This window comes from Gracilinanus agilis, chromosome 3 (assembly GCF_016433145.1).
Source record: "Gracilinanus agilis isolate LMUSP501 chromosome 3, AgileGrace, whole genome shotgun sequence".
NCBI classification, from domain to species: domain Eukaryota; kingdom Metazoa; phylum Chordata; class Mammalia; order Didelphimorphia; family Didelphidae; genus Gracilinanus; species Gracilinanus agilis.
In genome coordinates this window covers 448,717,303-448,729,438 of record NC_058132.1, presented here as the reverse complement: position 1 = coordinate 448,729,438, position 12,136 = coordinate 448,717,303, and the positions used below count along the sequence as shown (strand labels likewise).

General features: G+C 36.2%; 1 protein-coding gene across 1 annotated transcript in view; it reads right to left on the bottom strand.

Annotated features, from left to right (window-relative positions):
* EPHA6 (EPH receptor A6) overlaps window positions 1-12,136 on the bottom strand; it is a 1,373,534-nt gene that overhangs the window by 979,645 nt on the left and 381,753 nt on the right. The gene's annotated exons all lie outside the window — the stretch shown is intronic.

The window sequence follows — 12,136 nt, the reverse complement described above, 5'->3', positions numbered from 1 at the left end:
TTTCCTTGATATTCTTGATCTTTTGTTATTCCAAATAAAATTTGTTATAGTTTTTTCTAATTCAGTAAAGAAGTTTTTTGGTAGTTTGATAGGTATGGCGCTAAGTAGGTAAATTAATTTGGGTAGAATTGTCATTTTTATTATGTTAGCTCATCCTACCCATGGACAATTAATGGCTTTCCAATTGTTGAGCTCCAGTTTTATTTGTTTGGAAAGTGTTTTGTATGTAGTTGTTTTCATATAATTGCTGTGTTTGTTTTGGTAGATAGATTCCTAAGTATTTCATATTGTCTAGGGTGATTTTAAATGGTGTTTCTCTTTCTACCTCTTGCTGCTCTAATGTGTTGGAAATGTATAGAAATGCTGATTATTTATGTGCATTTATTTTGTATCCTGCAACTTTGCTAAAGCTGTTGATTATTTCTACAAGCTTCTTAGTTGATTCTCTAGGATTTTTTAAGTAGACCATCATATCATCTGCAAAGAGTGATAGCTTAGTCTCCTCATTGCCTATTTGGATACCTTCAATTTCTTTTTCTTCTCTAATTGCTACTGCTAGTGTTTCTAGTACAATGTTAAATAATAGAGGAGATAATGGGCATCCTTGTTTCACTCCTGATCTTATTGAGAAGGCTTCTAATTTATCCCCATTGCATATGATGTTTGTTGATGGTTTTAGGTTTATACTGTTTATTATTTTTAGGAAAGGTCCTTCTATTCCTATACTTTCAAGTGTTTTCAATAGGAATGGATGCTGTATTTTGTCAAAGGCTTTTTCAGCGTCTATTGAGATAATCATGTGATTTTTGTTTGTTAGACTGTTGATATGGTCTTGTGAATGGTTTTCCTAATGTTGAACCATCCTTGCATTCCTGGTATAAATCCCACCTGATCATGGTGGATGATCTTCTTAATTACTTGCTGGAGTCTCTTTGCTGGTATTCTACTTAAGATTTTTGCATCTATGTTCATTAGGGAGATTGGTCTATAGTTTTCTTTCTCTGTTTTTGATCTCCCTGGCTTTGGAATCAGTACCATATTTGTGTCATAAAAGGAATTTGGTAGGACTCCTTCTTTGCTTATCATATCAAATAATTTGTATAGTATTGGGATTAGTTTCTCTTTGAATGTCTGATAGAATTCACTTGTGAATCCATCAGGTCCTGGCGATTTTTTCTTAGGGAGTTCTTTGATGGCTTGTTCAATTTCTTTTTCTGATATGAGGTTATTTAGGTATTCTATTTCTTCTGCTGTTAATCTAGGCAATTTAAATTTTTGTAAATATTCATCCATATCTCCTAAATTGTTATATTTATTGCCATATAATTGGGCAAAATAGTTTTTAATGATTGCCTTAATTTCCTCTTCATTAGAGGCGAGGTCTCCCTTTTCATCTTTGATACTGTCAATTTGTTTTTCTTCTTTCCTTTTTTTATTAGATTGACCAGTACTTTTTTATTTTATCTGTTTTTCAAAATACCAGATTCTAGTCTTATTTATTAATTCAATAGTTCTTTTACTTTTGATTTTATTAATTTCTCCCTTGATTTTTAGTATTTCTAATTTATTTTTCATCTGGGGATTTTTAATTTGCTTACTTTCTAATTTTTTGAGTTGCATGCCCAATTCATTAATCTCTGCCCTCCTTAATTTGTTAATATATGCACTCAAGGATATAAATTTCCCCCTGAGTACTGCCTTGGCTGCATCCCACAGAGTTTGGTAGGATGTCTCATCATTGTCATTCTCTTCAATGAAATTGTTGATTGTTTCTATGATTTCTTCTTTGACTAATTGGTTTTGGAGAATCACATTATTTAATTTCCTCAAAGGGCTATAAAAAATGCCTGCCCTTTGAACTAACCATACCATTCTTGGGTTTGTATAGACTTGTACGAAAATATTTATAGCTGCGCTTTTTGTGGTGGAAAAAAAACTGGAAAAGGAGGGTATGACCTTCAATTGGGGAATGGCTGAACAAATTGTGGTATATGCTAGTGATGGAATACTATTGCGCTCAAAGGAATAATAAACTGGAGGAGTTCCAGGTGAACTGGAAAGACCTCCAGGAACTGATGCAGAATGAGAGGAGCAGAGCCAGAAGAACACTGTACACAGAGACTGATATATTATGGTAAAATCGAATGTAATGGACTTCTGTACCAGTAGCAATGCAATGACACAGGACAGCTCTGGAGGATGTATGGAAGGACTTCAGGAGAGGAAACATATAAGAAAAACAACTGCTTGAATGCATGGGTTGGGGTGGATATGATTGGGGATGTAGACTCGAAACCACCACAACAATGCAACTATCAACAATTTGGAAATAGGTTTTGATCAACGACACATGATAAAATCAGTGGAAATTATGAGTCGGGGGTCCGGGGGGTGAAGGGGAACGTAGGAGCATGAATCATGTAACTATGTTAAAAACAAATATTAATAAATGTTTTAAAAAAACCAACTCCTATGTGGAGAAAAAGGGTTTTTGATATCCTTAAGCTATATGATTGTAGAATGTAACCTTCTAAAGAGAGAAAAAGTGATTTCCTTAGTATTGTATCTTAAAAAAATATTTACCTTCTGTCAGATTCAATTGTATGTATTTGTTCCAAGGCAGAAGAGTTGTAAGGGCTAAGTGATGGGGCTTAAGTGACTTGCCCAGGGTTATTTGGCTAGGAAGTGTTTGAGGTCAAATTGAGGTCCTGTCTCTAAGTTTGGCTCTCAATCCACTGAGTCACCTAGTTGGTCCCATGAGCATTGCATTTTATTGATAATCACAAATTTGGAAATTCTTAAATTCCATAGTTTTGGTATTAGTCATCTAGAACAGTGAATCCCAAAGTGGGTGCCACCACCCCCTGGTGGGTGCTGCAGTGATCCAGGAGGGCGGTGATGGCCACAGGTGCATTTATCTTTCCTATTAATTGCTATTAAAATAAAAAATAATTAATTTCCAGGGGGCTAAGTAATATTTTTTCTGGAAAGGGGGCGGTAGGCCAAAAAAGTTTGGGAACCACTGATCTAGGAGATGAATAGGATTTTCTGAAACAGCATTAGTCAAAGAAAAGGATTATCTGTATAGTTCCAGTATGTAATCTTAGTTGGAGAGTAAAGTGAGTGAGTAAAACACCATAAGTCTAGTGGGAAGGGGATTGTATGTCAGCAGCTTTGAAAGGATGATTATTTTCCCAGGAGTCAAAAAGGAAGGGTGGTATTATGAACTTTGGAAGAGATTCTCTAGGACTGCAGAAAAGACTCATTAGAATGTCAATAGCAATAATACATATAATTTCCTTTTGGGTAAGAGCTCATGAGCTAAGAAAAATGTCCAGTACCCTGGCCATCTATGGCCTGCCAAGATCTTGTAGGCATGACATCAGTTTTTTGAAGTCATTGTTATTACCTTTGTTTAATTTGGAAAACTTTGGGGCCTGTTTTCCCTTGCATTATTTTTTTGTAGTTATTCTATAATTTGTTCTACAGTTAGAGTCACTTCCATCAGAGCAAGGATTGGAACCCAGATATTCATGGCTTCAAGTCTAGTGCTCTACCTCTGTATTTTGCCTTTTTTCAATCAAGAACTGCCTGTTCGTGTCTTCTGACTATTTGTCAAGTCACTTCCTTATTCCTTTTATGTTTAGCATTTCATCAATGTTCAAAAAGGCTGAGTTAATATTATGTTTCCATTTGAATTATTAAATGTTCCTTTGTATCTTTTATCTTGTATCTTTGTATCTCTTATTTTTAATTTGGAATTTAACCCAGACAATATGAGTATTTCCATATCTAAACCAGAATAGACAGATAGCAGGTGAAGCTTTGAACCTATATTTGGACACCTTGTTTTTCTTAATAAGCATATAATAAATTCACTGTTATCATTAACGCTGTTCTGCTTGTCCATTTCTCACTGAGTTTTATGTTTTTTCTATGCATTTTTAACAAATGTCTCAATGACTTTTTTCTTTTGTTTCTTTTTTGTAACCCCATTGTTGATTTTCCTCTTCTCCTACCCCTAAAAAAAATCACCCACTGATTGAAATAAGAGTAAAAACATCTTGTATCAAATATGCATAGTCAAGCAAAACAAATCCCACATTGGTTATGTTGGAATATAGGTGCTTAAATATTCATCTTGAGTTCATCTTTATGTCTAGGGTCATTACTGCCCTTTGGAATCATAGTCATTTCATTCACTAGAATTCTTAGGTCTTTAGAAGTTTTTTTTTTATTACAATGTTATTATTATGTAGTTTATCCCTTTTTCTACTCATTTTACTCTGCGACAGTACATAGTTAGTCTTCCTGGTTTTGGCATTTCCCAATTAGCTGTACGCTTTTGGTCTTATATGTTCTCCCATGCTGCCAGGAACGTCCAAACCTCTATTTAAGAAGATCCAGGCCAGCCATCTCTTCATTTCCTACCTGGCTACACACTTTACTATTCAATAAGCATTCATTAGCACCTATTTTGTGCCAAGCAGTGTGCTAAGTGCTGGAGATTCAAATAAGAAAACCATAGACCATGCCTTCAAGAAGCATACAATCTTATGTGGGGAGCAACACTCAAAAGGAAACTACAAAGCTCAGATATGGAGGATACTAGGGCCTGGCATGGGGGTATCTTGTTCTGTGGAGTTGAAACCAAGCAGAACTGCAAATAAGAAAGAGTGAGCTAGAAGTTCAATTTCTGTTCTCTATAAAAGAAAACTTTAAAACAAATTTAGTGCTCTACTCTCCATTTGTCTAGTTAGAAAGACTAGGAAGCTGAGATAGGTGGGGAAGTGTTGATCCAAGAGTTAGTAGCCTGGTGCACTTTTAGATTCTTTTTTCAGAATTTTCATCATGCCTCTCCCTTAGTCCTTATTTTCAGCTTATTATGTGTTGTATTCTTCCATTAGATCATAAACTCCTTAAAGGAGAAGACAAACTCTTTTTTTTCATGACTGAAATTTAGTATGTATTTGATAAATGTTTATTGATTGCCTGGCTGGCCAGCTGAAAGTTCCCCTGTAATCATTCCTAATGATTGATCTTTAATTATATTCCTATATCATAATTTGTTTAGCTATTTCCTAATTGATGGATAGGTACCTTTTATTTTCCAGTTCTTTTCTACTACAAAAAAGAGCAGTTATAAATATTTTTGCACATATGGGTTCTTTTCCTTCTCTGTTTGATTTCCTTGGTATCAAGTATCCATATTAATTAAATGGTATGCACAGTTTAGTGGCTTTTGGAGTATAGTCCCAAATTGCTTTATGGGATGGCTAGACTAAATCACAACTCTATCAATAGCATGCTTTTGTGCCTATTCTGCCATAGTCTCTCTAAAAATTGTCATTTTCCTTTTCTGACAATTTTGTCAAATCAGAGGTGAGGTAGAACTTCATATTTGTCATTTTTTTCAAATTGAGGATTTGGAATATTTTTTGACATAGAGTTTGATGCTTTAGATTTTATCCTTTGAGAGCTGTTTATATCCATTGATCATTTATCCAAAAAGGGCCTTCATTTTTTTCTTACAGTAGTCAAAATGATCATGATATAGAATCTTCCAGCTCTTTAGTGACCTAGTTCCATTATAATTTTCAGTTTCTACTAGTAAGGCTCATTTTTCTCTATGTATGAACTTTTCTCTGACTGTGATATAGACACATATAGAAAGGCATCTAAGTAAAGTTCCTGAACTGCTAGTATTTAACTTTACTTTTAGAAATTTCATTTAGCTAATGAATTTATTATAGCTCCTGATTCCAATCACAGAATGTGTTAAGATTAGAGAATGGTTAAATTACCCTTGTTGAAGCATATTATTTCAGTTTTAGATATATGAAATGAAACAGAGAAATGCAAAAGTAGGTGTTTCATTTGATAAATGTAAATACATTAAGCCCAAATCAGATATTGTAATAAATTATGATTATTTTTGAAATGTCATGAATTGCTTTCCTCCTTCTATTCCTTTCATTTTCAGACTTATATTTGCAATGATTTACAGAGTTACTGAACTGAACATATTGCTTCACATTATAATTGAGACTAAATTATTCAATGGCAAACCACTCCTTTCATTATACTGTGCTGCCCTGCAAAAGAAAATGAAATAAGTTACAGTGTAATTGGGGAAAACAGATAACTATGAAATAAAGATTAGAAGACAAAATAATTAAAAAAGATGAAATGTTCTTTCTCAAAGAAATATGAAATATAGGTTATAAATCACATACGAAGATATTTGTATCTTTGACATTCATGAATTAGTTTTACTTCTAATGGTTTAATAATGTTCATTAGGAAATAGCACCTTCAGAAATCTAAAAAAATTTTAAAATTAGCTACTTATTGATTTAAAATTGTTCAGTATGAAATGAATGCAATAGGAAGTAGCTTGTTTCAGCTAAATACTGAAGTAAATTCAATATTCCCTGTTTTCTAGCATGAGAAAAGCATTATAGTTTTGTGACTATGGCTCTTGATGTCTATTAGGACATGAAATATGGATAGCAATTATAATAATTAAATGTAATTACATTAAAATAATTAGCACTTAAGCTATCAATGCACTGTTCTACTTAGCAATTAAATGTGTGGGCAAAATCTCAACATAATTTATATTGCACTATTTTTCATTCAGTAAATGTTGAAAATAACCTATTTTATTGAGTATATGTTTTCAGTTAAATCATCATTCTGTCACACTTTTCGTAGCAGGAAAGGCAAAGTACATATGGTTCATTATTATTTTGTAAGTATTATAATTTAAACTCAAATACAAAAGCTGAAATAATTGAATGTGGTTAGTTGTGAATGACATTGTTACTCTACCCTCTGACCTAGAGCCAATGAGATTTTGGTGGAGATCTGAGGAAAAAGACAAAAGTAATTAGACTGAAGGGAAAATCAGCAAGTCATTCATTATGTTTAGCCAACTTTAGGTAAAATTATAGTTCTAGATTTGTAAAATAATTTATTTACCTTTAGTTTAAAATGGCTCTAATCTTCCAATGCTCTTGGAATTTTAAGTATAACTTTACGAGATGTGATAAGAAATATATGTAACTGACTAGTAATTATCTCCCTGAATTCTATTTTTGAAAATAGTGCTATAAGAATTTTGTGAGAAGTCATTAAAGACATGCAGATTTGTAAAACAGCCAAGTACCAAAGACTGAAAAAGTACAATCTTCCATAAGAACAAACCAATGGTGGAATTATTCAGTATAACTACTTAGAAAAACAAACTTCTCTCACACTAAGCTGAGGTGACTCATGAGATTCCCAAACATTAGAAAAATCCCCAGTGCTTATCAATGCTGTTCTAACTAAATGTTTTCAGATGCAATAGCAAATAATGGCACCATTCTGGGTAGGTTCGTCTCTGTTATGGATATGCTGATACATTTGTTCCCTTTTGATCTCTCATTTCTGAAACTTTGGCCTTTGTTAACTTAGTAGATAAGGTTTTTCAGATGTGGGTATTGATTTGCTTATTCTTTCTAAATGCCCAAACTCTGGTGTCTTTATTTGGTGAACAAATATTAGGCACTGAGAATATGTGAGCCAGAAATAAAGTATTAATTTCTTTTAATAACTTATTTAAAGATCTTACATCCCTTAAGTTAGTGAAAGACTTCACTAAATTAAAGAGCAACTTCTTATGTTAATACTTTCCATGAAATTACTATCGGTTTATTATAAAGAAAGAAGGAAAGATAGATGAGAAAGATATGACAAAGCCATGTAAGGAATGCCTTTACTGATCTAGAAAGGATCATGACTATCATGTCATTTAACCTGTTCATTTTATGGATGAAGAAAATCAGAACCAGAAAGGTGGACTCATTTGCCAAAATTTTTTTTTATTTTAATTTAATTTAATTTTTAGAAAATTTTTTCCATGGTTACATGATTCATGTTCTTGCTTTCTTCCCCCCACAGCTCCACTCCCCAGGAGCCAATGAACATTTCTACTGGTTTCTTCCTGTGTCATAGATCAAGACCTATTTCCATATTATTGATAATTGTTCTACGGTGGTCATTAAGAGTCTACATCCAGTTTTTGGTCCAGTTAAGATGGCGGCAGAGTAAGGAGCAGCTGCTCTATCTCTCCTAACTGAAGCATACAGGACTCCTCAAAGGAACATAAAAACGAATCCAGACAAACGAAGGAACCCCACAACGGGGCGCAGCATTGAAGGTACGCGGAACCTGGGCATTTACACAGTGTAAAAGGGTGAAACAGCTCACATTAAAACGCGAGAGGAAGAAGCCCCTCCACCACTCCCCACACCATGCACAGCACCAAGGCCAAGGCACGAGAGTGAAAGAGGGATTGGGCCAACCAGTGAGTCACTGGCAGCTCCAGGGCTTGTACCTGAGATGTAGGACCCCAAGTGTACCAGATGCTGCTGGATGTAGGACCCCAAGTGGCTAAAGAACACTCATGGACTTTCCCGAGCGTCTGCGCGGGTGGGGACATTGCCCTAGGTGCGGACAAAGATCTTGAGTGCAGGTTTGGACCTCGAGTGGGGACCCGGTGCAGAAGGGAGCGTGACTGTGGAAGCAGACCCTGAGACTGGTGAAGGAGCCTTGGGCAGAGGGGCAGACTGGGGACCACCAGGAGGCTTGACCCACAGGACAAGGAGAATTAGAGAAGAAAAAGAAATTGAAGGTATCAAAATAGGCAATGAGGAGACTAAGCTATTACTCTTTGCAGATGATATAATAGTCTACTTAAAAAAGCCTAGAGAATCAACTAAGAAGCTTGTAGAAATAACAAACAACTTTAGCAAAGCTGCAGGATACAAAATAAATGCACATAAATCATCAGCATTTCTATATTTTCCAACACACCACAGCAGCAAGAGGTAGAAAGAGAAACACTATTTAAAATCACCCTAGACAATATAAAATACTTGGGAATCTATCTACCAAAACAAACACAGCAATTATACGAAAACAACTGCAAAACACTTCCCAAACAAATAAAGATGGATCTCAATAATTGGAAAACCATTAATTGTTCATGGGTAGGACGAGCTAACATAATAAAAATGACCATTCTACCCAAATTAATTTACCTATTTAGCGCCATACCTATCAAACTACCAAAAAACTTCTTTACTGAATTAGGAAAAACTATAAAAAACCTCATATGGAATAACAAAAGATCAAGAATATGAAGGGAAATAATGAAAAAAAATGTGAAGGAAGGGGGCCTAGCAGTAGCAGATATTAAACTTTACTATAAAGCAACAGTCATTAAAACAATATGGTGGTTCCGGGTTAAGATGGCGGCAGAGTAAGAAGCAGCTCTTAACCTCTCCTGACCAAAACACACAAAACTCCTCAAGGGGACATAAAAACAAGTCCAGACGAACGGAGGAACCCCCACAACAGGGCACAGCATGGAAGGTACGTGGAATCGAGGCATTTCCATGCTATAAAAGGGTGAAACAGCCCTCACGAAATCGCGGGCTGAGTAACCACCCCACCCCCACCCCCTCCACACACAACACCTGTAGCTCCGAAGCCAGCTAAAAAGAAATAGAGCAAGTTTGGGGCACCCATCGAGTCATTGGCAGCTCCAGGGCCTGTTCCTGAGAGCAGCAAGACTTAGGACCCCATTAAGCCAAAAAAGGCAGGCGAAATCTGAGCGCGGGAGCAAGACGCAGGGCTCACAGCACAGGCTGAGCAGAGTGCAGGCACTGCTGAGGCGTGGGTGGAGGCAGACACAACCAGGAACTAAAGCCTAAGTGGGGAACCAGTGTGGACGGGTATACGACTGTGGAAGCAGCGCCCTGAGACTTGTAAAGGAACTTCCCACAGAGGATCAAGCAAGGGAGTCCACCAGGGGGCTTGACCTTGGAAAAAACCAGAACTCAGACCTCAGGAGCCAATAGATCGTGGACAGACACTGAGCGCGAGGATAAATCTGAGAAGCTGCTGGGCTAATGATGGCTACTCATTCTCAGGAAGTTCAGAAGAGAAAGAATAACAACAAGAAAAAGAAGTCTTCAACACTCGACAGCTTTTACACAGAGAAAATCCAGATAACCGAGCAAACAGAGGAGGAGAACAAACAAGCATCTGGACCCTCCTCAAATAAGGAAAACTCCTCACAAGCTATGGAAGAGTTCAAAACTGAGATTTTGAGGAAAATGGAAGAGATCTGGCAAGAAAATAACTGTTTAAAAGGTAGAATCATGCAATTGGAAAGTGAGGCTCAGAAACCAAATGAACTGATAAGCAAATTGAACTCCAGAAATGACCAGATTGAAAAGGAATACCAGAAGATTATGGCCGAAAACCAGAAGATTATGGCTGAAAACCAAAAGATTATAGCCGAAAATCAATCCCTAAAGGCTAGAATTGAGCAAGTAGAAACTAATGATCTCTCAAGACAACAAGAACAAATAAAACAAAGCCAAAAGACTGAAAAAATAGAAGGAAACATGAAATATCTCAATGAGAGAGTGACAGACCAAGAAAACCGGTCTAGAAGAGACAATTTGAGAATAATCGGTCTTCCAGAAAAAACAGAAATTAATAGAAACCTGGACTCCATACTAACAGAAATAATTTAGCAAAATTGCCCTGAAGTCCTACAAGAGGGCAACATAGACATTGAAAGGATCCATAGAACACCTGCGACATTCGATCAAGAAAGGAAAACACCCAGAAATATTATTGCAAAATTCAAGAGTTTCCAAGCAAAAGAAAAAATCTTACAAGAAGCCAGAAAGAAACAATTCAAATATCAAGGAGCACCAATCAGGATCACACAGGATCTGGCAGCCTCAATGCTAAAAGACCGCAAGGCGTGGAATACAATATTCAGAAAGGCAAGAGAGCTGGGCATGCAACCACGGATCAACTACCCATCAAAACTGACTATATATTTCCAGGGGAAATTATGGGCATTCAACAAAATTGAAGAATTCCAGGTATTTGCACAAAAAAGACCAGGGCTAAATGGGAAGTTTGATATCCAACCACAAAAATCGAGAGAAACCTGAAAAGGTAAATAAGATACAGAGGGGAAAGAAAGAAAACTTATAATTTTTAAATTTGCCTTTTTAAGGGCCTCAGTGAGATCTAATTATCTGTATTCCTATGTAGAGAAATGTTATGTTTAATTCTCTGTAGTGAACTCTATTCACTATTATAATATTCACTATTATAGTAATCAGAAGAATAATTAGCAGGGTGAGGGTGGAACACTAAATAATCTAAGATAGCATGGGGGATGGGAAAGAGGGGGTGAATAGCAGGGGACACCAAGAGAAACTTGAGTGAATAAGAAAATAGAATATTCTATTATACACAAAGAGGGCATGGGAGGGAGAGGGGACAAATACTATTATAAGAAGGAGAGGAAAAGAGCATAAAGAGGTAATAATCAAACCTTACTCTCAGTGTAATCAACCTGCAGAGGGAAGAGTAGCTATACTATCCATTGGGAAATAAAACTCTTATCTAACCCTTCTGAGAAAGTTAGAAGGGATAAACCAAGGGGAGCAGGGGAGTGGGGAAGACAAAAAAAGGGAGGGGAGAAGGTGGAGGGAATTCATAAGGCCTTTAAAAACAAAAAGGGGGGGGGAAATAAGGGGGGAGTAGAAAGGGAAGTCAATCAAGGGAGGGGATAAGGGATAGGGTCTTAATAGCAAACCACTGTTTTTAAAGGAAATAGCTTAAGGAGAAGGGGTAGGAATGGGGGAGGATTTGAAAAAGTCAGCAAATGCACAACTGATGATTACAACTCTGAATGTGAATAGGATGAACTCGCTCATAAAACAGAAGCAAATAGCAGAGGGCATTAGAAACCAAAATCCCACCATATGTTGTCTACAAGAAACACATATGAGGCGGGTGGACATACAAAAGTTTAAGGTTAAGGGCTTGAGCAAAATCTTTTGGGCGTCAAATGAGAAAAAGAAGGCAGGAGTGGCTATTATGATTTCTGACAAAGCCAAAGTAAAAATAGATATGATTAAAAAGACAGGGAAGGTCATTACATCCTGATTAAAGGCAGTATAAACAATGAGGAAATAACACTGCTCAATATGTATGCAGCAAGTGGCATAGCACCCAAATTCATAAAGGAGAAACTGGCAGAGCTCAAGAA